The sequence below is a fragment of the Anser anser genome (assembly GCF_964211835.1).
Source record: "Anser anser genome assembly, chromosome: 19".
In the NCBI taxonomy this organism is placed as follows: domain Eukaryota; kingdom Metazoa; phylum Chordata; class Aves; order Anseriformes; family Anatidae; genus Anser; species Anser anser.
This window is the reverse complement of record NC_139740.1, coordinates 9576879-9604591: the sequence shown is the minus strand read 5'-3', so window position 1 is coordinate 9604591 and position 27713 is coordinate 9576879. Positions and strand designations below refer to the sequence as shown.

At 38.8% G+C, this 27713-nt stretch overlaps 1 long non-coding RNA gene across 1 annotated transcript in view; it reads right to left on the bottom strand.

The window, feature by feature from the left end:
- LOC310884069 overlaps window positions 1-15049 on the bottom strand; it is a 54225-nt gene extending 39176 nt beyond the window's left edge. The window contains exon 1 of the long non-coding RNA XR_014574015.1: window positions 15018-15049. This is a non-coding gene — a long non-coding RNA (uncharacterized lncRNA). The remainder of the gene's footprint in view (window positions 1-15017) is intronic.
- Between the last annotated feature and the right edge of the window lie 12664 nt (window positions 15050-27713).

Here is a 27713-nt window from a genome sequence, read left to right as displayed (position 1 = left end):
TTATAGAACAATAAGGACATCTAAAATGTTGGGTTACAAATTTTTTTTTTTTCAAAAAAAGGAGTTCTGAATGTGCAAACATTAAAAACAGCAGATGTGCAGCTATTTTATGCAACATATAAAACATTTTGCCTTTGACAAGATTTATGTGAGGGCTGAGACTTTCATACAAGCAAGACCAAAAAGCCTTGCTATAAAAACGTCAGCTCCACTGCACTAACAACCTAATACCTGAAATACCCTGTCTTGTAAGGAACAGAATTGAACTGAATAGACTGAGTAGTGGTTATTGTCAACGTCAAAGGAGATGGGAAAGAGATGCAACACCTCTCCCATGGTGCTTCAGATTGCACTGAGTTGTGCCTGATGCTCTTTGGTCACATAGGCAAACATCCGCATTCAACTCCTTTGACCTTTGCCAATGGTATCAGAGGCCACACTACTATATCTTTATCCATCTCGCAGCAGCAGATCACCACGTTAATTACGAGAATAAGGCTCACTAATGGTAGTAAGCAACAGTTGCATAGAGCAGGCTGCAGCAGATACAGGGGCAGCTATTGGCATTGAGGAGCCACTATTATTTAGATCAGCCTCAGATGAAGAAAGAGTCAAGTCCAGTCCAGTAAAGCACATAACCCACAGCCAGCCATCTTGACCTCAATACTCACATGCTAAAGCCAAAGCCTGGCCTGAAAGGAATTTTTGGAAGAGCACAAATGACAACCATGCTCTGCAAACATCTTCGCAACTTGGAGACGCTCCCATTGCATTTTATATTCAAAATTTATTGTCCGAAGTTATCTCAAGGAGAAATTAAAAGTTGCCTAATTTACCATGTGCAGCTCAGCTTTGACTCAGATTCTATTCTCGATCATTATATTATGCAAATTACTTCATAAAGCTCCATAATCCCCTTAACACAGCCCACACTGGTTTAAAAATTAAAAATCACTATTGTTTCCATTATCCTTTTAATTGGATGATGGCATGACTAATATACAATATAAAAGTCAACTATTTAATCACACAATCATCCTGGTTTACATTTTCTTCATGCCAGGTATTTCTAAATTCAGACGTTATGTTGTCATTTAACATAAAACACATAGCTTTCAGCTTTTCAGACAATGCCTCCAATTCAGTAAAATATCGATTGAAATGCATGGTAGGAACGTAGCGTACAAACAAATAATTGCATGCCAGACACTGGATGCTCAAAGTGTTTAGCATCAGGTCATTACAGCCTGAGAGTGAGCGCACTTGACAGGCAATCACCCTAATAACAAGGATCCTTGCATTGGCATCAGCTGCAGCATTCCTGGGAAACCGTGAAATTCCTTTCTACTTCTCTACATGAAGATGAAGCAAGAAAAGACAACGACAAGAGCTTCTATTCAGCAGCACATAAGCACCTGTCTTCCTAAGTGATTTGATGAGCTGATTCCTATGCTAAATTGAGTGCCATATACTGCTGCTGGGAAGGGGGAGGCATCAGCAATTCCTCTAGCAAGGTTCACTTTTCAGGAGAAATTCTTCCTGGCTGAAGCAATTCCCCGTGTAATATTTCATTTATTCTTTAAGGATCTCGTCTGATATTTGGTAGTTTTTATGTGACTGACTACATAAAATTACTTGGTAAGGGAAAGAACTACGCATACGTTGTAGCAGCTAACATCAAAACATTACCAAACATTCAAGATTAAGACATACAGGCAGTTTTGGGGGGAATCACCAAAGGAGATGCTAGACAATATGTTCTTAGTTAATGGTCAAATGGTTTTGCATCATTTTCCGAAGGATCTCAGCCAGAGCTACTCTAATTTTTAAGTAATTCTTAAAAAATGCTTATTTGCTAATCATTTTGTGGAATTCAAAGGTTTGAACTTTACATCTCTGCTCTGAGAAAAATATTTTCAGAAAGCTTAGATGTTCATTAGATGGAAAAGCTTTTATTGCTCATTCTCACCCCAGCCCATCTTCATATTCCCCCTTTAAAGATCCACTTGACTATTTTCCTCATGGTGAAATATTCATGGCTTGCAATTTATGCAAAGGGATTAGTTTAAACAATGCTTCAAAGTTACTATAAAATATGGGAAAGCATTTGAATGCAGGAGAGAACACTAAAACTATAGAGGGCTCATTTCTTCAGGAAGCCAATACACGAAACATCTGAAACACTCCAGCATTTAATAAGAGAATGTTAAGTTTCAGGTAACAATGCAATTTAGCGTAGGAAGGAGGCAATACTTTTCACAGTAAAGTAAAAATATTTTACATGCAATTTGAATTGTAGAACCATTAGAGAAAGCAGTAGGTATCAATTCCCATAAACATCTCTATTAGAAACAACTAGTAATTGAGCTGCAGAGTTCCAGAGCAGACAGTTTTCTCCTAAATTAAATAGCTGCCACCTACAAAACAGATACGAAACTATATCAGATGTGTAGATTTGAAGTGTAATCCAAAACAAAACAGAAGGAAAACCAAAACACACTAATGAGGAAATAGACCTGCTGAAGGCCAGAAATGCCAACAGTTTGCAATATTTGCAAAAAACAGTTTCTCTAGGCATTAAAAGAGCACAAGTGTATTAGAGCTCCCCAGTCCAAAGCTTAGATGCCACCAGATCTAAAAGAATTAAACTCTTGATTGGTCAGGGGTTACCCCCCCCAAAAATACAATAGACATTTCTAAAAGGGTTGGTATGTTTTTTGTTTGGTTTGTTGTTGTTGGGCTTTGTTTGTTTATAATAACTGCACAGCATGGCACATATGGTTTGTTTTCAAAGGTTTTGTACAGTTAGGGAAGAAGTGCCTCGTGAAGAAGTTTATCCTTCATCTGTAAAATGGTGTAGTTAAATCTGGCAATAGCTCTTGCAGAAGCCATGAAATTAAAGTCCAGTTGTGCTGGAAGTTACTGTCTGGTTCCAAGAATTACTACATGAAACCTATCACCTGCAGGACTGCAGACAGGATGAACATGGTGGTCCTCTTGGTCCTTAAAAGCCAAGAACAGAGAGAACTGGCACAAGCTAACAAGCTCCTAAAGTTCAGATTTTACCCGGATACAAATACATAATGCAGCCTATTCTCACACTTCTGTATAACAAAACCAACACTGGGATAAGTGAAAACAGGGCTTACAGTAGGTAATTATATTCCTGTACCATACAGGTATCACTTAGAACTAAACCCAAATGCCAGGATTCTCCTTTCCCCTTTCATTCTCAGCACAGAAGGTTTCAGGTATATGTGGACACAACAGAGCCATGAGCCCTCTCATTACAAGGCTCTGTCATCGTCACCAGCCAGAGCTTCCCATCGCACAGAGACTACAAACCAGCTGCTTTCCAACCTGATTCTTCCCTACGCTCTGATCAGACTGAAGGAAGAAAAGGAAATTTTCTTGTGCTCCTGTCCACATTCACTTGCTTCCTCCTTGGTTTGGTGCACTCCCGGCTCCCCATCTACTACTTTGATCATCTCCCTTAAAAGGGAGCATAAATAATTGAACTGCTGAGCTTTTGCACAGATCAGCTGCTGAACAAACCCCTAGCAATATCCTCATTGACATAAAGGTAAAGTAGCTTCCCCAAAGTAATAAAATAAAATAAAATAAATGCTGCAACAAGGCTCCTGTGCTGAGGATGAGGTGCAGAAACTTGGATGAATATTGATACCGCACGCAAGGAGGAATAAAAGCTTTCAGAGTCTCAAACAAATGACTCTCAGCACCACTGCAGCATGAAAGAACATATAATTCTTTCCTCCTATTTTCTCTCTTTCAAGAAGGTGGCCCTCAGCAACCTTAAGTACCTTTGTATACAGTTTGTTTGCTCATTCAGTTTTATAGGTATGGCATTTTTTAGGGTTCTAATGTGTTTTGTAGATGCAATAAATCCAAATAAGTATTCATAAACTCTTCTGTTTCCCCAGGACTACTCCCTTTTATGTGTCTGCATGATCTCTACCAGAATCATTTTACCTTAATTAGTATCTTTGTACAATGCTACCACATGGTGTTGTTTAAAACCTGCATATCTCATTGACTCCTACCTTCCAAAATACGAGGAATAAAATCAGCATGGCATTGCCCACGGTGGAGCACAGCTGGCTCAGAACTGGCTGTAGTTGAAAAGACAGCTTTTCTCACAAGTTTTAGAAGTTACCAAGTATTTTTCAATTTAACAATAGAAACAGATTGGGCTTCAAGCTTCAGACACTGTTTGGTTGGTTTTGCTTCTGTTTTTTCAGGAGCAACTTAGAAGTATATTTATTTATTTTTTTTAATTACAGTATACTCCATAGAAGTTTTTCTTTCTTGGTTTCTTACTTTGCAAAGTCTGTTGAAATGAATAATTGAACTGTTTTCTGTATGATTTTTGGTAGGGAGAAAATAATGTAGAATAACATACACAGTAACATAGAAACAGACCAAAAAAACACTTCGAGGTTAGTAAATAAGCACTGAAATCAAGTCTGCCTCCACATGAAAAATACATACAAGCTTTTAATAGCAAAGAACACGAATTTCCCTTCTTAATATAAATGTAATGCAAAAAAGAAATAATAAAAAAAAAAGCTACCAGTTCAAACTGTATCAAGATCAGACACAGTACCAGCAAGTCCTGGTTCGTATTTCAAGCATTTCAAGGCCCCTATACGGTGCTGCACGGGCATTTCTCAGTGTGATATTGCATTAGCAGTCCTGCTGGGAATAGCAGCCACAGCCTAGAGGAGATATCTGCAAAGCCACCTAGCAAGTATCTCATCATATCAGGATAAAAAGGAGTTTGGTTGGCTCAGGCTTGTCTTTGCCCAGGATGTTCACTGTGAATCTGCTGGGCTATTTTGGTTTGGTTTTCAGGTTTTGCATAAAGTGTTCAGTGTCCCGTGCTTCTTTCCTTCTTCTTCCTTAGCCTGGGGCAGAGACTGGCATGGAACTGTCTCAGCACTACTGTTCCTCAGGGATTATTCAAGGAACTTAAATGCATACAAATATTTCCTGTGCGTTAATACATATCTTATCCTGCTCAGCCTCAGTAAATAGATTGTTCTGCCTTCCATCACTCTGGCTTGCTAGCTTTCTAGATGCTGTTCCATTCACAGAGAAGCCATAGATGTTCACAACCATGTTTCCGTGGCTGAGAAGTCTCATTTCTTTATGCCTGCTTCTAAAAGTTTAATTTCACTGGCAGTCTTTGGCACTCTTTCCCATAAAGCATCAGGAGGCACATGAAAGCAAGTTAAGTGTGAAACGGTGGTTTTCATATCTGCTTCTGTGTATAAATCTTGTGAAAACCATTAACACAAACAGAAAAGAAAGTGTCTTATGGCATTTACATGCTAAGGGAGCGCTTCTATTTCTACTAGAGAAGACAGAAAGGAGAAACTGCGCCCACTTCTCAAACTGATACTTTCCAAAGATGCTTTTCTTTAGCTGTAAGCAGCGGACTCCTTTAAAAATAGCAGCTCTTGAAATTAATTTTGAGTTTTCAGAGTGGTAAGGGTTAATTTACTATTGATTTTTCAAGTCAAGTAATGTTGTTAATTAAGCCTATTAGTTGCATTTAAAGGGGCGGTCATAAATAGAATCCATTATGCTAGGCACCTAGGGTAGAGAAGTCTTCCTGCCCTGAAGACCTTCTCTTGTAAAGGAAAATAATATCACACAAACAAACTTGGACAAGCATCAGCTCTTTCTCTCAGGTGCAGGGAGGAGTTATTAAACATCAGGTAAAGAAATTAAAAAAAAAAACCCAACAGCAAAGGCTAAGTGAAACAGAACTGGAGAAAGAGGTGGCGGTACAGAGTGAAAAATATTAAGGGAATACTTGAGGGGTCAGGAAGGGGGTGAAGCCCTGTGGGAGCTGTAGGAGGCCCTGCCCGCCTGTGCCTGCTACGGCTCCTTCCCACTGGGGCCTGGCTGCCTTCCCTCCCGACACCACCACGCAAAAAGCAGTGGAAGGAGCACAACAGCCTCCTGTTCAGAAAAGATACTACCCAAGTTAACCTTAGGAAATCACGAGGCACGCACATGATGCAAATAAAACATAGTCCTTTTTTAGTTTACAGGGTATCTAGTCAGACACTCAGAGTAGCAGGAGCAGGTTTCTGAGCAATGTCTTGGCTGGCTTCCCTACAGCTCTTCAATTGCCCAGGTATCCCTTCATCATCTGAAAGGAGAGGCGTTCCTCCTGCCTTCCCAGTCACAATTCGGAACAAATAATTTAAAAATGTACATATCATATGAAACAAAATGATCCTTCTCCCTCAGAGGCTTCCTGAAGCCTGTGCACGGAGTACAAAAAGACTTCTCGTTCCAAGGGTAGATGTGTTTGCTGCAAGTCTCAGCAAGTTGCTAATGCAGTAAATTATACAGTTGAAAAAATGAGGGTGACAACATCCAGCTGTAACAGCAGGCACACAAAACATAGGTAAACAGTTTAATTACCCAAACATTTTCAGCTCCACAGAGAAATTGATGAAAGATTAAATTCCCTTTTTAATCCCCTTACATTTGCCTCATGTGAGCATTCTCCTCCGAGAAACACAACCCTATTGTTAAGTTAAATAGACATAAATACAGCCTGACCATTCCTCCTCAGCTTTGCTTCTCTTCAAATCAACCTTACATCATCTCTAGTCCTTCTCATTATTCTTTCAGATGAAGAAATGTTTTGGAAGGAAAACAGATTTTACTTTTCTGATACACAGCCAAGGGGAACTCGTTTTCTGTGCAAGCTCCTTGCAGCCCGTAGATGGGAGTATGAGGTTTAAGGCTTAAATAATCAAACTTCCTGCAAAACACAAAGCAAGTGCCACATGACCTGCGGCTGCCATAGGCTTCGATTTGGTTTCTGTTACAATAGTAATGGCAAGGCTTCTAACAGCTTCAGCTGGAACAGCTCAGTTGTCCTTGTCCCTCCAGCCCCTGCCACCCCTGACAGGTCTGTCCCCAGTACGCCTTGCCGCTTGCTACACTCCCTTTCCTATGGCTCCTATCAAACTGCAGCAGGTTGTGTGCTGTAAGCAAGCAGAGCAAATGATTCAGAAAAAACAAGGCTTATGGCAAAGATTCTGCCCGGCTGAAGAAGCCGATTTTACTATGCAAATGGTAATTGCAGCAATCTTTAAAGACAAGTTGTTGACAAGCTTTGGGCAAGGTAAAAACAGAGGAAAGCAATTAATTTATTATTTTCCCTGTAAAGAACAGCGTATAGATAATGGCCCATTGTAAGCATGAATAATATTGGAGCTGCAAGCAACGTGGTATAATTTTAACATTCTACAGCCTTTTTTAATCAATCTTATTGATGTTCATCACATCCATAAAGCTCAAAACTAAACTTAAGGAAAATATAAGATCTCATTTTGTGCCTTTCAGTTTCTTCATTATGTTGCCATAATGTCATCAGTGTAATATATTTCACCCTTTTGCCTCCTTTTTAACATTCATTTTTTGATTCTGCTATGATTATATCTGCTTCTTCAAAGCAGTGAGAGATGAGTTATGAATGCTGCTTTAACTCCACTACAACATCCAGGAGATGAGCACAATGTGCTGAGAGGGGGAAAAAAAATTACCTGCTTTAGGACTCAGAATTCAACACTAACGAGCAAAATATCTTACCAGCTGACACTGGCCTGAAGGAGCTATGGGATATTAACAGTGGAAGCAACAGCTGGCACTAGGAGATCTGCATGGGTTTACAAACAACTTTGGCCAAAGATTAGCCAATTTAGAAATACTTTATACTCTACTGAAGTCTGCAGTAGGAAACAAGATTATGATAACTTCAGGACAGAGAGGTCAGAACATCGATTACATCTGCACAACCGAGACAGTGAGGCCTAATGGATGGAGCTATTAAACAGCCACATGGCTGCTCCTGTAACAGGGTCAGGAGCTTGCTGACTACCTCTGGACAAGCACTGCAAGGCAGTTTATTTCAGCCAGCTCCTCCACAGCAGATACGCAATGTTCCAACGTACAAAGCTTAGGGTAGATCAGCCAGATGCAACAGGCAAAACCAGCTCCAGACAGCTTCCCTCCACCGGTCTCACTAAACCAAAGGACCCTGCATTGAAGGGGGAAAGGGGGACGGGGAGGGGACAGGGAACAAACAACTTGAGCCTAGTTCTAAGAGGTGGTAAGAAGACTCGAGAATTCTTTTCTTATGCAAGCTTGTAGACTTGAAAAAAACCGCTTTTATTCCCAATTTGACCAGCATCATGGAAGAACCTTTAGTTAACTATATAACCACCTTTAAAAAGTTTCAGATACACGAAGAACTTTGCCAAAGTTTCTTTCAAAGCTGTGCGGGATAACAATGAGAACAAGAGACTCAATATTCTATAGCTTATCGCATGTTCTCAAGCCTTCTTTCCAAATATCTCAATGCTACCGTCCTCTCACAAAACCAAGAAAAACTATTGCACAAGATCTGAGATTTAATTAAGAAAATAAAGTCTGATTTAAGAACAGAAATACATTCAACTGTTGAAGTTTTCTGCATGAACAGGGTATCAGAATGATTTGAGATTTTTCTTGTCGCACAGTAACAAAGCGGAAGAAACAAAATGAACATGCACACACAGGGAATTGTTGATCTGATGTGTTTTGGTTTTACTTGAAAAGTTTGTGTTTTACCTGCAAAGTTTTCAAAGTCATCACTGAGTATCTGAAATGAAATTATTCAGAAGTTGTTTGTTACCACAAGCTTGCCCTCAATCTGCCTCATCTCCGTTTGTAATTCCTTGGGGAAAATGACACTTTTTTTGTTTTCTGATTTTCTGTTTATAAAAAATGTCTTGGAATCTTGCCACTTTCTTATTAAAAATGGGTATCTACGCCCAGCTAGTTGTGTGTAGACAAAAAAAATCCACGAATACATAATTGCAAGCACAACGGCATGTAAATATATTCAACAATTCATCTTTCTTAAGAAGGAAAACAAGCCTAAGGAACAAGGCACATTAGACAAAAAGTCTGAAGCATTCCAAATGCATCCTACTATGTCTGCAGTGATCATTTAAAAAAAAAAAGTGTAAAGAATAAGAATTATATTATCCATTTGTTAATTGTTTTGTAAGAGAGTGATCCAAAGGAAACAAAACCGCAGTCAGACATTACTGCCCCCCACAACAGCCTGAGCAGCAGCTGCCCTGCCCACCCATTTGCTCCAAGGCCCTGCATGTTAACCTGTACAGCCCCTTTATGAAAGGCAGGGATGAACACCTGCAGGAAGGAACTGCTTAGCCGAGCAAAGAGCTGCACATGTAACTATAGACTAACAAACTACTGATAAAATATAAACCCCTAACTGCGCATTTGGATGATTCAAGTCATTCAAATCTTCAGGCTAACAATCTCATTCATTTGAACTTACATGGAAGTAACTACTGGATATTTAGCACCTTTGATGAAAAACATTCACAAACTTCATAAAGTTTTTTATTTGCCAAATGAGGTATTCAGTTTATTTCAGAATATATAATGTCATGAAATATGTAAAATTATTATATATTATATATAAAAATTACATATATTATACTAGAAGCACACAGGCATAGTCCCGCGTCTTTAGTGTGACCCACGTAGATGGGGGGAGTAACAGACACACATACACATGTCCAAATCAGTAGGTGACAGAACTAGCGTCTATCAAAGCCTACTTAGGAAACCCCTGCTGACTTCAATGAGCTTTGGATCCAGCTTTGGTTGTTTATATACCATTCAAGATTTTTACGTGCCCTTTGGAATCCAATTGTTGCACGACATTTATATACCCATTAAACTTCAGTAACCAGGTAAGTCCTTGGAGACCTGAGCACCAGAATTCCAGGGCATGCTGCACCCATGTTTCCGTAACTGGGAAGAAAATCTAAAAGTGAACAAAGCTAACCAACTCCTACTGCTTTCTACTGTGGCTTGTAATATGGTAATGAAATGTTCCCAAAACTTTACAGGAACTGTTCTCATTTAATCAAAATGCATTACAGTTCCCCAGGTTTAAGTATTCAACATTAGTGTTCAAGAAATCTTCCTCATTTAAGGCAGATGTTTGTAAGAAGGTTTTGCATTTGGATAAAGGTCACCAGCTACAGTTGGACAGGTCATTCTGTGCCACACAGCAAATTGCTCCTTTGAGCCCACATGAGATTTAATATCCTGTGAATCAAAGCGTAACATGCTTTTTGTTTGCATACAAAGAGCTTTATCACAAGCACGCGCCAGCAACCGCTAGTAGAACAGACCGTAACTAGTGAGACAGACAAACCTCTTTGTCCCAAGAGCTCCAGGCAGTGGGTCTGATAACATGCAGCATCTCTAATAGTCATAGCAGAAGGGCTGCTCCTTGCAGAGCAGATTATGAAGAAAAAGGGACGACTTCAATCATCACAGTAGGATGCCTTTTCTTTGTTTTTCATAACATTTCTGCTTTTGGTCCTCCAAGTTTTTTCCTACTTCCCTGTCGTGTTAAGCAGACACCAAAACACAAGTACACAACTACTGGGGTACGTGGTTTAACCAACACCTCCCCTACCTTCTCCAGAAGTTCTTCACCACTCAGGGTGAAGCACACACTAACCAAAGAACACCATTCATCCCACCCATGTCAGGGGGATGGAAATAGCTGGGTCCGTACATGACACAGGCAAGGTAACCAGGCGTGAGATCCTCTCCACTTGCTTCATGACATCCACGTACACAGTAAGTTTGCCTGCAAGCCATAAAGGCATAGCAAGTTAGGTACATAAAATGTGAACAGTTCTCATGAGTGACTGGATATTTTCCAGTTTGAAGGTAGGGTAAAATATGCATTTAATACTCCATGAGAAACTCGGTACTCTAGCTTTACTGCAGGGATCACACCGGTGTCTGTGAACACAGGAGACCCCATGCTGTTCCTGTACAGTATCAACTCTATCACCCATTTCCATGAGTTTATCTTGATTGTTCTTTTCTTTAATGGATGGTTACATGGAGGGTAAAACATTTCTCTCCCATATCCTTCACCTGACCAATTTGAAATGTATTCATCTGAACAGCACAAAATACATGAGTAAAACCCATGCCAGTGACACTGGCAGTGTAAGAGGAAGCACGCACAACATCAGAGCTTGAGGTAACATCTCCTGACAGTTGTGGCTGATTAAATGCTTAACCTCTTCATCTTACTCTCCTTCCCTGTTGATGCAAAATGAACATGAGAACCTTGCTAACAAAGCCAGAAGACAGAACTCATCCCCAGCTATTGCAGAAGAAGTAAGATTTATGCTTTTTACTACCATTTTTATCCTGCCTGAGTCTTCCACACCCACCAAGAACCTGTGCTGTCAGCAGATCTTGGGAAGAACACAAGGAAAATGCCCCAACAGAGGAGACTGAGTCTGTCCGTACAGAAAGGCCGCAACCATAGATAGTCTTTGAGGTGTTATCAGGCCTTTGATGTAATGCATTAACATTTGAGTCACATATTAGAAAGAACCGAAATACAACTGCAAGAGAGTTTTCTTAAAATTGCCAGATAAATGCTGTTTATCAGCAGCTGCAAATCCCACACATAGAGCTGCTTATTTTTGACCCCAGAACTGTGAACTCCAATAGCCTGTTGTGAAGCTGAAGGTACAGAGGTCTTCGTGAGCAGAAAACTCAAAGACACCTCCTTTGACTACTGCTAAGTGCACCAGAGCAGAAAACCCACTTCAGTACACAAACAAGGAAATAGTTTATAGCAGGATGGCACACCGAGACTTAGGAGCTAATTGGCCATAAGACATTTAATCACAACAAACACCAGGATAGTGGAATAGAGTCATAGTTTGGAACAATTTTGTAAAAGAGAATAACAACCCTATTATTTCATTAGTAGCGTTCTTTAATTAACTTCTATTCAATTTCAAGGTCTTGCATTTACAAAGTATTCTAGAAGCCTTGGCAACACTCAAACTTCAGACATTGCATCTCAGAGCTTTTATAAGCAGTGATCTAAATTCCACCTGAGTTATTCTTTACAGCATAACTTACTTATCAGGTATGAAAGTATTAAATATAGTACAACAAACACTGGTATTTAATTCTGTTATATAAAATATTTTCATCTCCATTCAGAAGATAATGCAGATAGCAATTATGATAATAGTGCAGATTATACACTACAGCACCCATAATTTACCTGCTCCCATTTTATCATGGCATGTATTCCATAAGTCTCCATGCTGCACATCTATCTGCAAGTTCCCTGTTCAACCTGCTCTGCCTGGTGTTAAAAGTATTCATATATATTCAAATGAAAACTGAGAAAAGTAAGTATATGACCATGACTGCCTATTAGAATGCATGTCTCCAGGAAGATATACTAACAGAGCTTTTGATTATTAATATTACCAGGGCACTATTGAAAAGAGGAATGCTGCTAACCTCACCGTTCTGGACAGGTTCCAAGGCTGGTAATTGCTTTCTGCATACTAGAATCATCTCTGCATTTAGAGTCAAGACCTCAAGTTCCCAAACACTGTAAGCTAAAGAAGGCCTTCCAGCAGCTCACTGAAGGGACAACCATGTGTTAAATGGCTTAGTATATTACAATAGAAAGCAGTGGCACAAGCCACCATAGTGTATATTGCAGAGATCAGAAGCTTCTAAGCATGATTTAGAGGTGACAGTCTGCAACAGATTTCTAAAAGGAAGACAGAAGAGAGGGAGGAAAATAAAAATGGAAAAGGCACCTTCACTTCACACATGCAGTTGTCCTTAAAATTTGTACTATTAAAACAGAAACACCAAGTTAGGAAAGGGCTTGAAAAATATCACACCACCCTTAATGACTTCCTGGACACTCATGACACTCATATTGGTCTTGTTGATTTAGGCTCTTGATCAGTTTAACCTCAGCATGGACAAGGAAGGCTTTTAGGACAAGAGAAAGAAAGATTTCACAGGTCTCTTTCAAACTCTCTTGTTAGTCTTGGGGCTTCTCCCCCTCCCCCCCCCCCCCCCCCTCAGATTTAAGAAACAAAGAATAAAGAAAATGTCCTTATTCCACCTGGCTGTGTCTGCACCAGGTTCTGTCCAAGTGATATGTCTCCAAGATTTGTTGGACTCTTTTGGATTCTACATATATTTTTAATAATCTTTCTCCTCCTTGCTATTTGCCAAGTTATTTATATTATTTTTACTGTCTCTTTTTTCAAGACTTTAGAACAAGCTCACCCGCGTTGACCCACCGGGTTCACACACCAGACAGCTCCTGTAGGTTTAGCATTAGACCAGGAGAAAACCATGCTGACCTCTCTGTTTGTCTTACTTAACCTGAAAAGAAGCAAATCGAAACACGAAGGGAACTTGCTTCCCTTGTCTGTGGAAGGAAGTGAATGATAGAAAAGGTTAACATTTTCTGTCATTTTTTTTTCCTCAGAAATATCGCTTCCCCATCCCTCCCAAAGAATCTTGACTACATCCAAGGCAATGGGAGAACTGCAAATATTAAATAATAACAAACAGACACCAAACAATTTCTTTGGGGAAACAGTGTAAGATATAACACTTGTCTTTTAAAGCCTAAAATTTCCAAAATGAATTTAGAGGTGTACAGGCCATGCACTTTTGAGTAGTAGGTTTTTTTTTTTGGGGGGGGGGGGGGGGGGGGGGGGGATAAATCAAGTCTCTTTTATACTAAATATCCAAACATCTGCAGCCACTTAAAAAATTTATCAGTACCTGTTCTGGTGAGCTATAGTACAGAAAGGAAAGTTAAACTCTGTTCTTTAGGTTCACTTCTTGACTATCTGGAACTACTCCTCTGAATAAGAATAGAAGGAATTTACCTAATATTTGGTCGCATATGAGATGATTCAACACACATATCTACAAAAACTATCCTTGATACACATCCCTTTCATTACAGGGAGAATTATTGATTTTTCCCTGTTTTGTTCAATTTTTCATCCAACTGTATCAAACAAAGTAAGCTATTATCCAACCAAGACAGCTGCTGCTCAGAGCAGCGACCGGAAAAAAAAAAAACATCTAATTTGGTACTAAGTATTCAGGATGATAACAATCACTGTACTCCCAGCACATCTCACAAAGAAAGAAATGGTGCCTGGTGGAGGAAGGGAGGGAATGCACAGACTCACTGACTGCCAAAACATAACAGCAGAGCAGGAACCTATAATCATCAAAGCAGAAATGGATGTAAAGTAGCAGTGCAACTACTGTTAAGCTCTTATCTTCATGGGACTGGAAAACACCATAGCCTTTTTATATACGTGCAAATGTAAATAGATATGTACACAAATATTAAAACTCTCTTTAAAGCAAGTCTTTGCAACCTTCATAATAACCTTTCCCTGTTTCTCTCCCCTCCCTCAAGAGTTTCTCCAATTCCAAGTAGGAGAGGCTCTCTCCAGAGCAAGCAGAGCATCACACTGAATTGCACACTTGGCAAAGTCCCCATGACCACCAACACGAACTTTCCCTGAGAATCAGCCATATGGCAGTATGCAGCTGTATACCAAGAGAAGACTCCCTCTGTTCTGACGTACTATGCCAGCATTCAGAGTTCTCCATTTGAATTGTGCACTCCCATATCGTGCTAATAGTTTTTAAAAAGTAAAAACACACATTTGCAGAAGAAACCACATTTAAGAGAATACCATAACCATTAAGAAACTTTTCTTGTAAAATAGCATTGTGTCTTGAATACGAGTTTTTAAAGTATCTATAACAATAAAACATTAAGAAGACCACGTGTTAGCACTGCTCTCCCAGTGAAAACACCCTGCTCAACAGCTTGCAATCTTCAACCATTAATTCCCTTATTCTTACCAGTTACCCACAGAGCAATTCAAAAGCAGAGCAGCAGAAATCCATGGAAGGGCAACAAGAGACAAAATTAAATATATGTATATATATATAATAATAATAAAAATAAAATAAAAATAAAAGAAGCATACATGCATTATAGAAGGTTTTCAAAATAGTTAAAACAATACAAACCCAACCATCTCTGTTTCTGCTTTGCCCAGGAATTTCCTATAGCACTCAGAATCCAACCCACCTGGCTCCAATCGAAGCATTTATGCAACCACCCAATACCTCTTCTCCCAGATACACTTCTCTTCTCTGCTGCCTTTCCACCTGGGAAAATACTGTCCCAGAAAATTAACTCTGTAACTGCCAAGCTAAGAAGTGACTGTGGCATCAGCTTTTGCGACAACCTGCCGTTCTGTAATAAAACGCCCTATTTCCCACAGTGCAGAAGGCCACGCAGGACTGATGGCTCCTCTCTCCTTGGTCTGTTTTGGAAGGAGACTTTTACAGCTCACTGTCACATTAGCTAGGGTCTGTATTTTTTTCCTTACAACATTGCTATGCAGAAAAAAAAATAGAACTTGGTGCAACAAATGTATTCTCTTTTTCAAATACAAAAATAATTGATAAACTACTGCCTTAAAAATTTGAATTATCCAAAGAATCTGAATTTCCTTCCAGCACATCCAAAGGAGGCACATACTTATCTCATGAAGAATACATGAAATATTTACATTTTCCTCTGAAAATACAGAAATGGATCTATTCTGATTCATCTTAGAATAGTTTCTACAGTCTCTACTTCTTCGATAGAATCCAAGAGCTTTCCAACCTGTTCAGCTTTTGTAGTACTGAAAGAGTCTACATCTAAGGAATCGGTTAAGACATTCCCCTAATAGCAATGCAATTCAGAAATGAAACGGTACACTGTGCAGAAAGAAATAAGGGCAAAATGTTAATGACTCACCCCCAAACTTCATATTACAAAATATTTCAAAAATCCAATATGGCATGGAGGGCTATACTGTAGAATAGTTTCACAACTTTTTTTCCCTACGTTTGTTCTATATCTTTAAGCATTATAAATGGTAAATCTACAGCTTAGACTGACAGAGAAAATTAGCCACCTAAGGATGTAGGTGGGTGTTCTCTTGGGACTGATGGAGCCACCCAAGCATGCTAGGTGCCTGACTCCATTGGGAGCAGATTCCTAGACTATTTATACAAATCACATAAGGTGCCTGTCTCCATCTTTTTTTTGTGTGTTTTATAAAAACCTGTGAGTTTAGCCTTGGGTACAGTTTAAAACAAAAACCAAAGGCCAATTAAAATAAGGCTTCCAAGTGGTGTTTTAGTTTTCTTTCTTTTCACATAAAGTGGAAGATATAATACTTTACCCTCCTCAAATGAATGTATTCTAGAAGGGCAAAGCATTGTATCCTATGCTTTTATTGGACTGGATCTCAGAACACTCTCCAACAATAATTAATGAACATCGCCTCACTGCTCTTTTTTAATCTAGATAAGCATCAGCAATATTTTACACAGCGGGGAATAGGGAAACACAGGTGTTAAGTGGCTGGCCCAAGGTCACACAGCAAGGCTGTACCACAGCTAGGGATGAAACCAGCTCTCCTTCACAATACACCCATCTGTAAACTTTAAAAAATACTGCTGAAGTAATGCTGCTCCTCCTAACTCACAAAGCCGTGTAAGTGCTTACATGCACTTTGTGAACATCTTTAACATCAATGTGAAGAAAAGACCCTTCCTTTCCATGCCATGCTCCCCCCAAGTGAGATGCAGGGCTAAGGAGAAGCAGAAGGGCTCAAGAGCTGTCCGACAGGGCTCTGCCATCCGTTTCTTGCACCTAACTGAGCATTTGCCCTGGCCCAGAAGCTACCTAGGCACGCAAAGGACAGGCCAGAAGAAGATCAGTGTGATAAAATATATCACACCACCCAGTAATCCTTCAAAAAATAAGAATTCTGGACTGTATTAATTTTCTCTCACACCATCCTGCAAGTGAGGCTCCTTTTTTAAATGTGACAGCAATGGCCAGAGAGCCCTGAAGGGTCACTGGAAGCCAGGAGGAAATGGCAGAGCTGGGGGCTTCATTCTTATGTCTGTTTCGTGGAAATGTAAGAACAATCCACACCAAAAGAAAAAAAAACAACACTGTCTGTTTGACTTTCTCTCTCCTAGACAGCTTTATGAACTATATTGTTAATATAATGACATAGCTTGTTCAGTTCTTCAATTGCTTGTCACCTGAATGTGGCAGACTTTGTAAGTCCAAAAACAGAGAGAAGGCAGCCAGTAATTACCAGAACCAAACCCGCTATCCTACTAGTAGAAGAGCTAGAAAACACAAATTATCAAATATCTATCTATTTCTATATATTCAGTTAAAGAAAAGGGCTACAGACTAAGGACAATATGCTTCTTTTATTATGTCCCATCAGAAGTTACCATGACCACCAGTTTTAATCAACATTTTTCAAACAGTAAGGAAAGTATGTGGATTCCTTGTGGTCTTTCAGTCGCATTCTTTGTTAGTGCACCGCCCTTGTTACCCAGCTAGCACTGTATTGATGTTGGGTGTGTAGTGCAAATTGAATTAAAGAATTTTGTCATACAAAAGATAAAGCATGGAGGTTTGTTTATTCTGCTTCCCAGCTCCTGGCTACTTTGTGATACCCAGGTTTATTCTTCTTTACCAGTCCTATGATATCCTTCCACACTTTCTTAACAACTAACAAGACTAATTAAGCATCACTTTGAAAATTCATAATCTACTAGGAGGAGAAACTTTTCTGAATATTATGGAATTATTTAGTTTCCAAGTTGGAAAACTGACAGGGGGTTGAGTTTTCAGCTCATTTGAGTTGGTGTAGCTGGAACCGGACTGTAGCTGCCGGCATTATTTACCATAAGCTAAATCTTTATTCAGAAGAATAGATCTTCGTAAATACAAGGAGTAATGTTCCTCCCCTCCTCCCCCCAAAAAAACAAAACAAACAAAAAACCACTATTGTGTAACTGTAACTGAGCTCTTTATGAGTAAGGATTACTCACAAGAGCAGAAGGTGCCCAAGGAGACCACTAAATCAAAACACACTCAAAAACACATAGGATTATATTATAATAAGAAATACAGACAAAAATCAAAGAGGGCAGATATTTGGAGGCAGAGAAGAGTGGCAACAGAGATTGAACTGCACTTCCCACGTTCTCAGCTGTCTACATGGAATCAGCTTTACCTGCTGCTGGTAGCAAAATCAGATTCTTGCCCTGTTAGGAATATTCCACACTGTTCTGCCTTGTCCCCTTCAGAAGTCCCCATGTGAGCCATCTCTTCACATGCATATTAGAAATAGGTATAACTACAAATAGCTAATTTCTACAGCTTTCTGATGGCAAAGTTTGTCTTAATCAGATGTAGAGCAAGTGACATCTTGCTGCTCTGTCATTCTAGCTGATATGTCACATCCATTCTCTAGGCAGCAAACTTAAATGACAAAAGAGGCACACTTCACAACGAGAACAGTCTTCCCATAGCCAAACTGGGAAACCTCTGAAATGAGCCATGGCTCTTGCTCTATTTGCATCTGGGTTTTGGTCTGATGAAAACAAGGTCATGAAGTAGAAAGCAAGCAATAGAGTGTGGAAGCATACCCAGACCTTCAAGTTATGGGACACTCCTAAGCCCTCCAGTTTAGGTGCAGCTAATGATAATGCACCATAGGTCACGAACGTTAAAAGAATAAATGTATAACTTATGTCTGATAAAATATTTAATATGAATGTACTAGAAATCCTAATTACATCTGGAGAGTTTAAAATGAGCTATCCAGATTGGATAGTGGCAATTAACCAGCTGTGACTAGGAACAAAGGGAAAATAGCCTGTACTGAGGAAGAAACAGCAATGACATTTACATAATTTACACATACTGATTATGTGTAAATCAGGGAAGGGAAGTAGCAAAGCTATTAGCTCCAGATAGGATCATGGGGCATTTGCGTTTATATCCAACACTTAGTTCTGAAGCAACATACATAGGTGTAGGTGGGAACGAAAGTCATCCAGAACTTAAGGAACTAGGTAAATATCATAAAAGAAAACAACCTTTTATTTACAAGGTTAAAAGTTCCCCTTCAAACTGTAACTACACAATTACTTGTGTTGTTCATATTTAAAAAAAAAAATTAAATGGTGTCTCAACCATGATTACTTCTCATTTGGATAATTCAGAGTGTCACTGTTAGTAGTTTGCATACCAAACCTCGGCTGAAAGGGCAGTCAGAATGAATCCCTTTACCCATTCTGTGTAAGGAATACTCTTTTACCTATCATTGACAGTCCAATGTTTGATTTGCAAAATACAATTGGCAAGATCAAAAAAGTCATTTTATTCTTTCTTATTCCCATAGAAAATTTCAGCCTTTGTACCACCTTCAAATACTGTATCATATTCCTTTTATCAATTTATAATGCAAATAGGACACCCTTTATTCTCTATAGGCTTACACCGCAACAATACACATTAGTTAGAGATGTCGATGTATGTTTTATTACAGAAGTTAAACTAGGCTTTATCCATAATTTTCTAAATCTCATTAAAGGTTCTTCTATATTCCAGATGGGATAAAGCAGCACTTTAAACTTCACGGATCTGTTTCTGCTAGTACAAGGAATCTATTGCCATCTGTAGTTACAGTATATGACAAAGGGATGCCTTGGAGGTGAGAGTGTTCAAATGCAGATAAGGTGGCCTGCAATGAATCACTGTCCTCTGGAAGAGACTGCCTTGTTAATAAAAGGTCAGAGATCATAGCGTCACTATTTCTCCTATTTCTCCAGCAGAAAGAAAAGCAGTGGCTGGATTTTCCTTATCGCTTCCTTTTTTTTTCTTCTCACCAAAGTACTCTCAAGTACAGGTTCTTGTTCCTACTGTCTGTTTTGTAGATAAGCAGTGCTTTTTGAGACACCACAATTGCGTAATATATTTTTAAGTAGGTAGGACTACTATAGAATTGGACTGTACATATTTCAGACTTATTTGCAGGATGTTATTCAATTTCACTTTTGTAACACAAACCCTCCTTTTTTAAAATGAGGCTAATACCAAAAGATGGGCCTTGGAGGACATTGCTAATCAGGGATTATCCCCTGGGCCTGTCAGTGATGGCAGGTTTATTCCTCTTAACTAATTCTGCTGGATTGTCTGAATGAAAATATAATAACAGAAGTTTCTCTACATAACTTACCAGTGTATATGTAACAGTCGAGGTTATGTTTCCATTTAAAACTTATTCAGCCTCAAGTCCCAATTCAGCAAAGAACTTCAGATCATGACTAAGTGCTTTGCAGGAACAGAATTTTGGTGGGTGCATCTTGGCTTGGCAGTCATTTCACAAGCTAAAATTCCAAAAGCACTAATCAGAGGTGGTTAACACTTCTCATATAAATTTGCATTTGGCTGGAAGTCTGGTGATCTCTCAAATTCCCAGATGTACTTTTATCAGGATAATTTACCTGGTGAAATTTGCTGTTAAAGACTCCAGGGCAGCTATTCTTGTATTTAGACTGAGAAGGCAGTAAGAGCTCTAGCTAGCCAGGAAACGTTTCCAAACAATATAGGGAATAATTGGTATAACCCTGTTTGTATTTATCATACACACTCAAGGGACTGCTCCCAGAATAAAACAGTCCAAAACAAATTGACAACCAGGTCCCAGAAATTCTCCTTATTTTTGTGTTTTACACAATTATTTATTTATTCAAAATTATTCAAAAGCAGCAGAGCTGCAGAATTCAACCTCAAAAATGGAAAACTTCCCTGAGAAACCTTGTTGACTGACAGATGGGAGAGAAGGGGAGATAGAGCAGTGCTGGGATTCCAGCTAAAACAGCTGGTCACTACTTAATGGATTTTATCAAGAGTGCAGGATTAGATTTCATTAACCTATACAGACACGGTAGGTACAATTCACCTGAGCAGATCAGCACATTTTATACTCTAGCAGACTTACAAGATTGTTTAAGTGTTGTGTGGGTCTTGTCCTGATATGAATTTCAGTGAAGAAAGGGAAATAATAAAGGAGAATCTTGAAAGGCAGTTTCTCTCACCTGCTTTTCAATTTCCTTGTTGGAAACACATTACATCCCCAGCTCCTCTGACCTCATCCTACCCCTAGAGAAATCTTATGATTTTAAAAGCATCTTTCTAGGCTGGCCATCTATTTATTATGTAAGTAGAGAACATGCTCTATGCAGTATTTGATGCTTCTGATACCTAAGAAGTGCTGCCACAGAAGGCCAGCCTTTCAGTCTGGAAAGGAACTGTAGAAAGAGAGAATCTCCCATTAAAGCATCCTTTGGTCTCAGAACAACTGTCAGATGAATCAACTGGAATGGTAGCCGCAGACCCTTTGAAAGAAAAGAAGGGTTAACGCCCTTCTGGGACAGGGTCCTCTCCCCCCTCCTTTTTTTTTTTTTTTTTTGCTCAGTTTTCTCCAGAGTCTTGGAACATTCCTCTGAATTGATCTGGATCATGTAAGATCTCACAGTCTGAGTCTTTTTACAGTCACAGCTGAACAATGTTGCTACAGAATTTTAACAGTATGATTTTGCAAGATTTTCACCGCCTTTGCATAGGTGACCGTACTTGTACGAAGGGCAAAGTTGCACAGTGAAGCCCAATGAACTTCTCCTATACAAAAAATGTTGACTCTCAAATACACATATTTTCCATAGAGGGAGATAGCCTTGTCACTTTTCTACCTAAAGTTTTAGAATACATTTGGAATTCAGAGGAACATGCGATCTACTCCACAAGGAACTCAGTTCTCATTTATACAATGCTCCATTTATACCAGTCTGTCAACTTAAAGGACCTTTGGAGTAGGAGTAATTACAGTTATACACACTTCATGGCCCCATTATTCTGACAAAGTGGCATAAGGAAGCTCCCATGCAGAAGAAAATCAGGTCTACTTATTTTTTAACACAGTGACTTTAATATGGTTGTGTTTTATCTCCAATTCTGTCTATATATCTCAGTCCTCTCCTGTGCTTTTTTGTGTTATTTCTATTGCTTGATACTACACTCACTATTTGTGGAGTATTGCCTCTTCAATAAAAAATGAGAACATTAGGGGCGAAGAGTAAGCTCTTAATTCAAGTCACATACTACGTGACATGGGAATGAAGGCCTGTGTGTTTTGAACTTACGCCATTTTCATCCTTTCAGATGTGTTTGTGGTTCTGCTCTGACTACAGGCCTGTTCTCAGTACTTTATTTATCAACAGCAACTCCACCCTCACTGCATGGTGGAGATGTTATTAACTCAAATCCTGTGACATACCATACTTTTGAACTGTTTTGATTCTCCTTTCTGGCAATACTTCCTGCTTTTGCTATCCCCAGTTTTAGTAACTTGTAAACTACAGGGAAAAGTTCATTTCTCTCTTTTAATAATGTCTCTCATGAAAGAGTCACAGTCCTTGTACTTTATGGGACTTAATTTGTCTTTTTTTTTTTTAAGCAATCATTTCACCACGTTGCATTTTTAGAAGGTTCCATAAAACTGTAAGATGAAACGTAGATGTTGTGGGACAGGTTGTAGGTAGTCACACCAAGGGATCTAGATATCAAGGATCAAGAAGTTGCCATCTCAGTAGAGTTCTAGGGTCTTCCTGGGGTTTTAGGTATCAGAGGATCTACGTAAACATAACAGAGATACTAGATCCATGAGTTCTTGGAAAGCCATTGGGAAAAATTTGAGAAGCTCTTCAAAAATTCCTAGAAGGATTCTCCATCAGTAAAGTGCTAGAAAAGCTTAACAACTAGGAATTATTAGTAAGTTCTGGGGAAATTCTAGGAAAGTTTTGGACTAGGAAATTCCTTGAAAGCATGAGGGATTCCAAGAAGTGTTCTACATTAAGGAATTTCCAAAAAAACAGTGGGGAACTCAAAGCAAGCAGTAGTGAATTAATATCTTTTGGAGTGCCACACAAAGCAATTTCTGGGTTACACATCTTTAGGGGAAAAGGAAGAGTCATGCAGCAATGAGACAGCATAAAGTGGGACAGAAGGGTAAATGAAGAGATGACAGTTGTCACTTAGTCAGTTGTCTTCACTGTTATAACAGAACCCCATGAGTTGGGATCATTCTCATGGTGCCTTTCCAGCATCTTCATTTTTCCTCACCACAGAATCCTCTTTTCCATGATGCTGTGTCTGACACAGGACTATAGCTTCTGACATATGGCAGAGGTCAATTGGAAGGTAAGCATCTCCAGGAGGGAATAAATTTCCCCTAACTGGCCACTAGCACACCTCTAAGTGGTAGAAAGATGATTCTCAAATTGGAGTGTGCCCACACCTCAGTTTACATCACAGCCCCTCCTGGAGGTTCATCTAAGAAGGCCATAAAAACATAGCTTATGACTATTTTCACAGAAAGTGACCATGAGTAATGCTACCAGAAAACAGACCATACACCAAGCATTTGTCAGGGAAATACGGGTCAAAGCAATGGGACTTGCAATTTCAGCAGTGGAAGCGGCATTTCATAAAGTAGTATCAGATGACAGCAGGGCCCAGCTGTGCTAGGCTTTGTACATCAGAGCCTGTCATCCACAGGGACTCGATGCAGGCAGAAGAAATAAAGCAGAGGTGAAAGGACTGTCTCAAACAAGCAGAGCAAAAATGCCATGGTAGCAGAAGGCAGGTCGATTCTGCAAAATTGGGTTATTTCACAAAAAAATTCAGAGTTCTTTTCCCTCCAATTTGCTATTGCTTTCTAAAAAAGAGAAAGTCCCTGTGCTAGAAGCCTATTAGTAGCAACAGTGATTTAAATATCTGTAGGCAACTGGATTCAGATTCAAGAATGACGGGCATGAATTTTACAAGGCATATTCATAGAAGCATATTTTTACGATGCAAATATAATGCATGTGAAAGCTTTGCTCCCTGCAGGATCTAAGGTCTCATATCTGACAATTCGGCTAAAGTACCCGGTAATTCATTATCATGCCAGAAAATATTGTAGTCATGCTCCTCATCTGTAGTGTGGGCAGTTCTACACCAGTTCTTCCACTTTTCCCTGTGCAACATTCAGTCTTTGAGGCCACTTTCAGGAAGACAAAAAATATATATGCAGATTTAGCTCTGTTAAAATAAATATAGCAATGTGTTGTGTTTTTTTTTTTTTTTACAAGTATATCTTAGGCAATAAAAATAACCTCTTTTCCATTCCAGTTTGTATGCACAAGTCTGCATATGTATATTGAAAAAAAAATGAAGTACCCATCTATGTACTGTGCTGGAATGTTATCAGACCATTTAGTCTAAGGTAGGAAGATGGGACATTTGATTCAGATTTGTCCTTCTGAAATCGGGGTTTTGATGCTAAGGGGAAAATGGGTGCGAGCTTTATTAATCACAGTGAACTAGCTCTGTTACCCAGTAGGATTTAAGCACTTAAACGTCTATATGGACCTAGTTTGTGGTGTGTCACGAACAGTTTTCATGTCTAAACTGTTTATAAGCACAGAAAAATCAGTAACAATGACCTTGACCATAAGCATATCACAATAGCATTGCAAACTCCTGGTTGTTCCTTCTTAGGCTAACAGGAATTTGTAAGGAATTGCCATGTTAATTCGAGTACTTAGTACTAGAATTCTTAGTTTCTTAGTACTCTTAGTAATCTCCCATCATGAACAACTTCTGAGAGTCAAGGCTCCTGTGCTATGCTATATTACTGTATACATTTATTAGTTTGCAGAACACATGGCTTAGTTCAAAGATTTGCTACGTTTCAACTTCTTAAAACAAACCCAGTAACAAAGAATATGTCACCAATTCTCTTTCTGAAGACCATCTACAAGGATGACTTCATAGTTTGCTGAACCATGCCATGCATGAAACAACAGGCTGGACAAAAGTAAAATAGTAGTGCTGAATAGGAAGCAATGGATTTGGATATATGAAATTTACTGAAAAATGTTTCAATTATGGTTACTAAATCCTCTACTGGAGGATTTTTTTGTGTGTGCAACAGGCTAAATATAAAAATGATTCACTTACTACAGCACTGCTAATATGTGTGGCCAGAATAAGAACAAGTTACCTCCTTGCTTTGGTCTTTCACTTGTCCTCTTCCTTACTACTTTTGTCACTGAGGCTCAGTTCAGTTTTTACATACTACGGTGATTTCAAAGTAATGCTTGACTACATCCATAAGTTACCAACTACTACACATACTCCTGAATCTCAGGTAGATTAACCAGCAAAATTGTATAACAATGCTTTGCACCTAGGAAAATGATTGAAACAAATAGATGCACTTAAACTTGTTGGCCAGTTCCTTTTTGTTTTGTGTCTGAAATGTTCAGCTCACACGAGGCAGCAGTTTCCAAGCAGAATTTTCAAGAACTCTGTGCTAGACATCTTAAAGATATCCCTCCCAACCTTGATGTTTACTTTTGCACAGATATTTTGATGAAAGGACTTGTCTAGTGATCAAGGTTCTAAAATGGATGATTTCTGTATAATAATCAAGTAATACAGAATGTTATATATGGTATTGCACATAGCAATACCACCATAAAATAAAGTCTGTGTGCTGTGTCAGATTATTGAGCACCTTGAGAACAATATTCCTGTTAGTTTCATGGTGCATTAAGATTCTTTTTGGAATAAATTAGTTTTATGCAAGTAGGATTGGTTTATTACAAATAAAAGAGTAAACAAAACTTGACACGTGAAAGGAGATAAAGGAAAGAGGACAGGAATTTAAATCTTCAGACTAATGGAGATGCAGCATCAGAACAAAAGATGCTATGTATCCCAAGGAAAGCGATGGTAATAAATGTGGGAGCATTGCACAGAACAAAATTCAGAGTGAAGAATTAAGGCCTTAATTTGGAGAAGAGTAGAAAGGAGAAGAGGTTGGATGGATATAGCCCACCCTGCTCACAGTATTACATTTTACATTTTCCTAGTGAACAGGCAAAGTGTGTAAAGGTGAGAACATAAACATTTAAGAAAGTTTAACATGCTTTCACTCTATGAACATAGAAATTTTAATAAACTCATTTATAAATTATGCCTGTAACGCTGCTGTACAATGCATAAAGAAATCTAATTAACCATAGTAAGCCTAGCAGCACTTCCACTGTCAGTCAACAGAGCTGCACTATATGATGAAATTATTATGTGTGCTATTTGCTCTATACACAAATTAATTGACATTTTGGATGGTTGTTACCATGATCCTTTTACAGATTGCAATAGAAATAAAGCAAAATACACACCAAATGGAATCAAATCTAATTGAATAATGTAATACTAGCCTCAGTCCATTTCCCCCCAATCAAAGATGTAATAGGTTTTGTAATACTAATTATTAATGACTTGCAATCTGTAGAACAGATTTTTAACAGTTGAGTTACACTACCCACCAGCCTGTAATTTCCAAATTATCTTTTAATTTACTGGGATTACAGATTTTAATATGTGATGAAGTTTCTTTCCAAAAACTTAATGAACTTAATAAATTTTGGCAATACATGGTTTCTATATTATGCACCTGTAGCTCTCTATTGAGAGATGATTTCTTTGTGTTTAGAGATGTTTATACTTTTTAACTGGCCTGCTACAGAGTAGAAACAAAATAAAGTCCAAGAGTTCCAGAGAAAAAAAAAATACAAGTTTATCTGAGCAAACTATACAAGGAAAGTGGACTGTTGACTCTTGGTTTTGGTAAAGATGACTGAAGAACAGGTGATCGAGAAAAAAAATAGGAGCAGAGCTCAGAAGTAGTATGGATAGAGAAGTTGAAACAATTAATTAAGCTCCACTTCTATGGGCTAGGGTGTGCATGTGACTTACCTAATTATGTAGAAAACCAAGCAGCATGTTCTCCATGTCACATAGTGAGAGTATGCACGAAGCAGGGCTTGGTGGCACCAGAAGATAGCAATCCTCAAGTGTTTAAACCTCTGAGGCCTCCAGATCACCAAGAGGACCTGGCTCCGCAATAATGAACATCTCTGTTAGAAGGAATTTCCAGTCTGATGGCAAACACAAGCAAATATGAGTGATCACTGGGTCAGGACCTAATGGGCCAAGATCTATCCTGACGTATCTGATGTTCTTAACAGTTTTGTATGCCTTTTACTTGGCCAAGAGGTCTAGCATGTGCTGAGCTGAACAAGGATGCTTACATTCAATTGCTTAGTTTTAATCTTATGGTTAAATACTTTGCTGACATATACTAGGGCACAAGTTAGTCCTTAGGTCTCTGGTACTCAGTTTAGCTTACTACTTACTGCCATTATTATTTTAATGAAGAGGAAATATTTCATCCAATTGTTAGCAAAGTGATCTATGGTATTATCCGTGTTTTTTACCAAACATTTTCCAAGTATTTGTTTTTCTCTGTGCAGAGCAGAACCGAAATTCTAGCCTGTATTTGCAACTGACTCGTATTAAATGAGGCATTTTGTTTCAGTGATACCAAGCACAAGGACAGAAGGCAAATTTTGGGACAAAGAATAACTTGTTCGTGAAGGAGTTAAAGTGTTCATCAACATGAGTACTTCAAAAACATAGGAAACTGTGATCCATCACTTAGCTGTAGGCTTATGTGACATTTACAACAAGCGCGTATATTTTGAGATAGTTGACAATGACATCTTTATGTTTTTGTTATCAAAGCTTCCATCTTACAATCCCCTTTGGTCCTGAGTATTGTTAAAAATGTGCCAGGGTTATGGCTGTTCATACCTTTCCTCTTCTAAGTGGTACAATGATCAGAGAAGAGCAAAGTTTTATGATCCCTTCAAGGTATTTGAAAATGACACTAAAT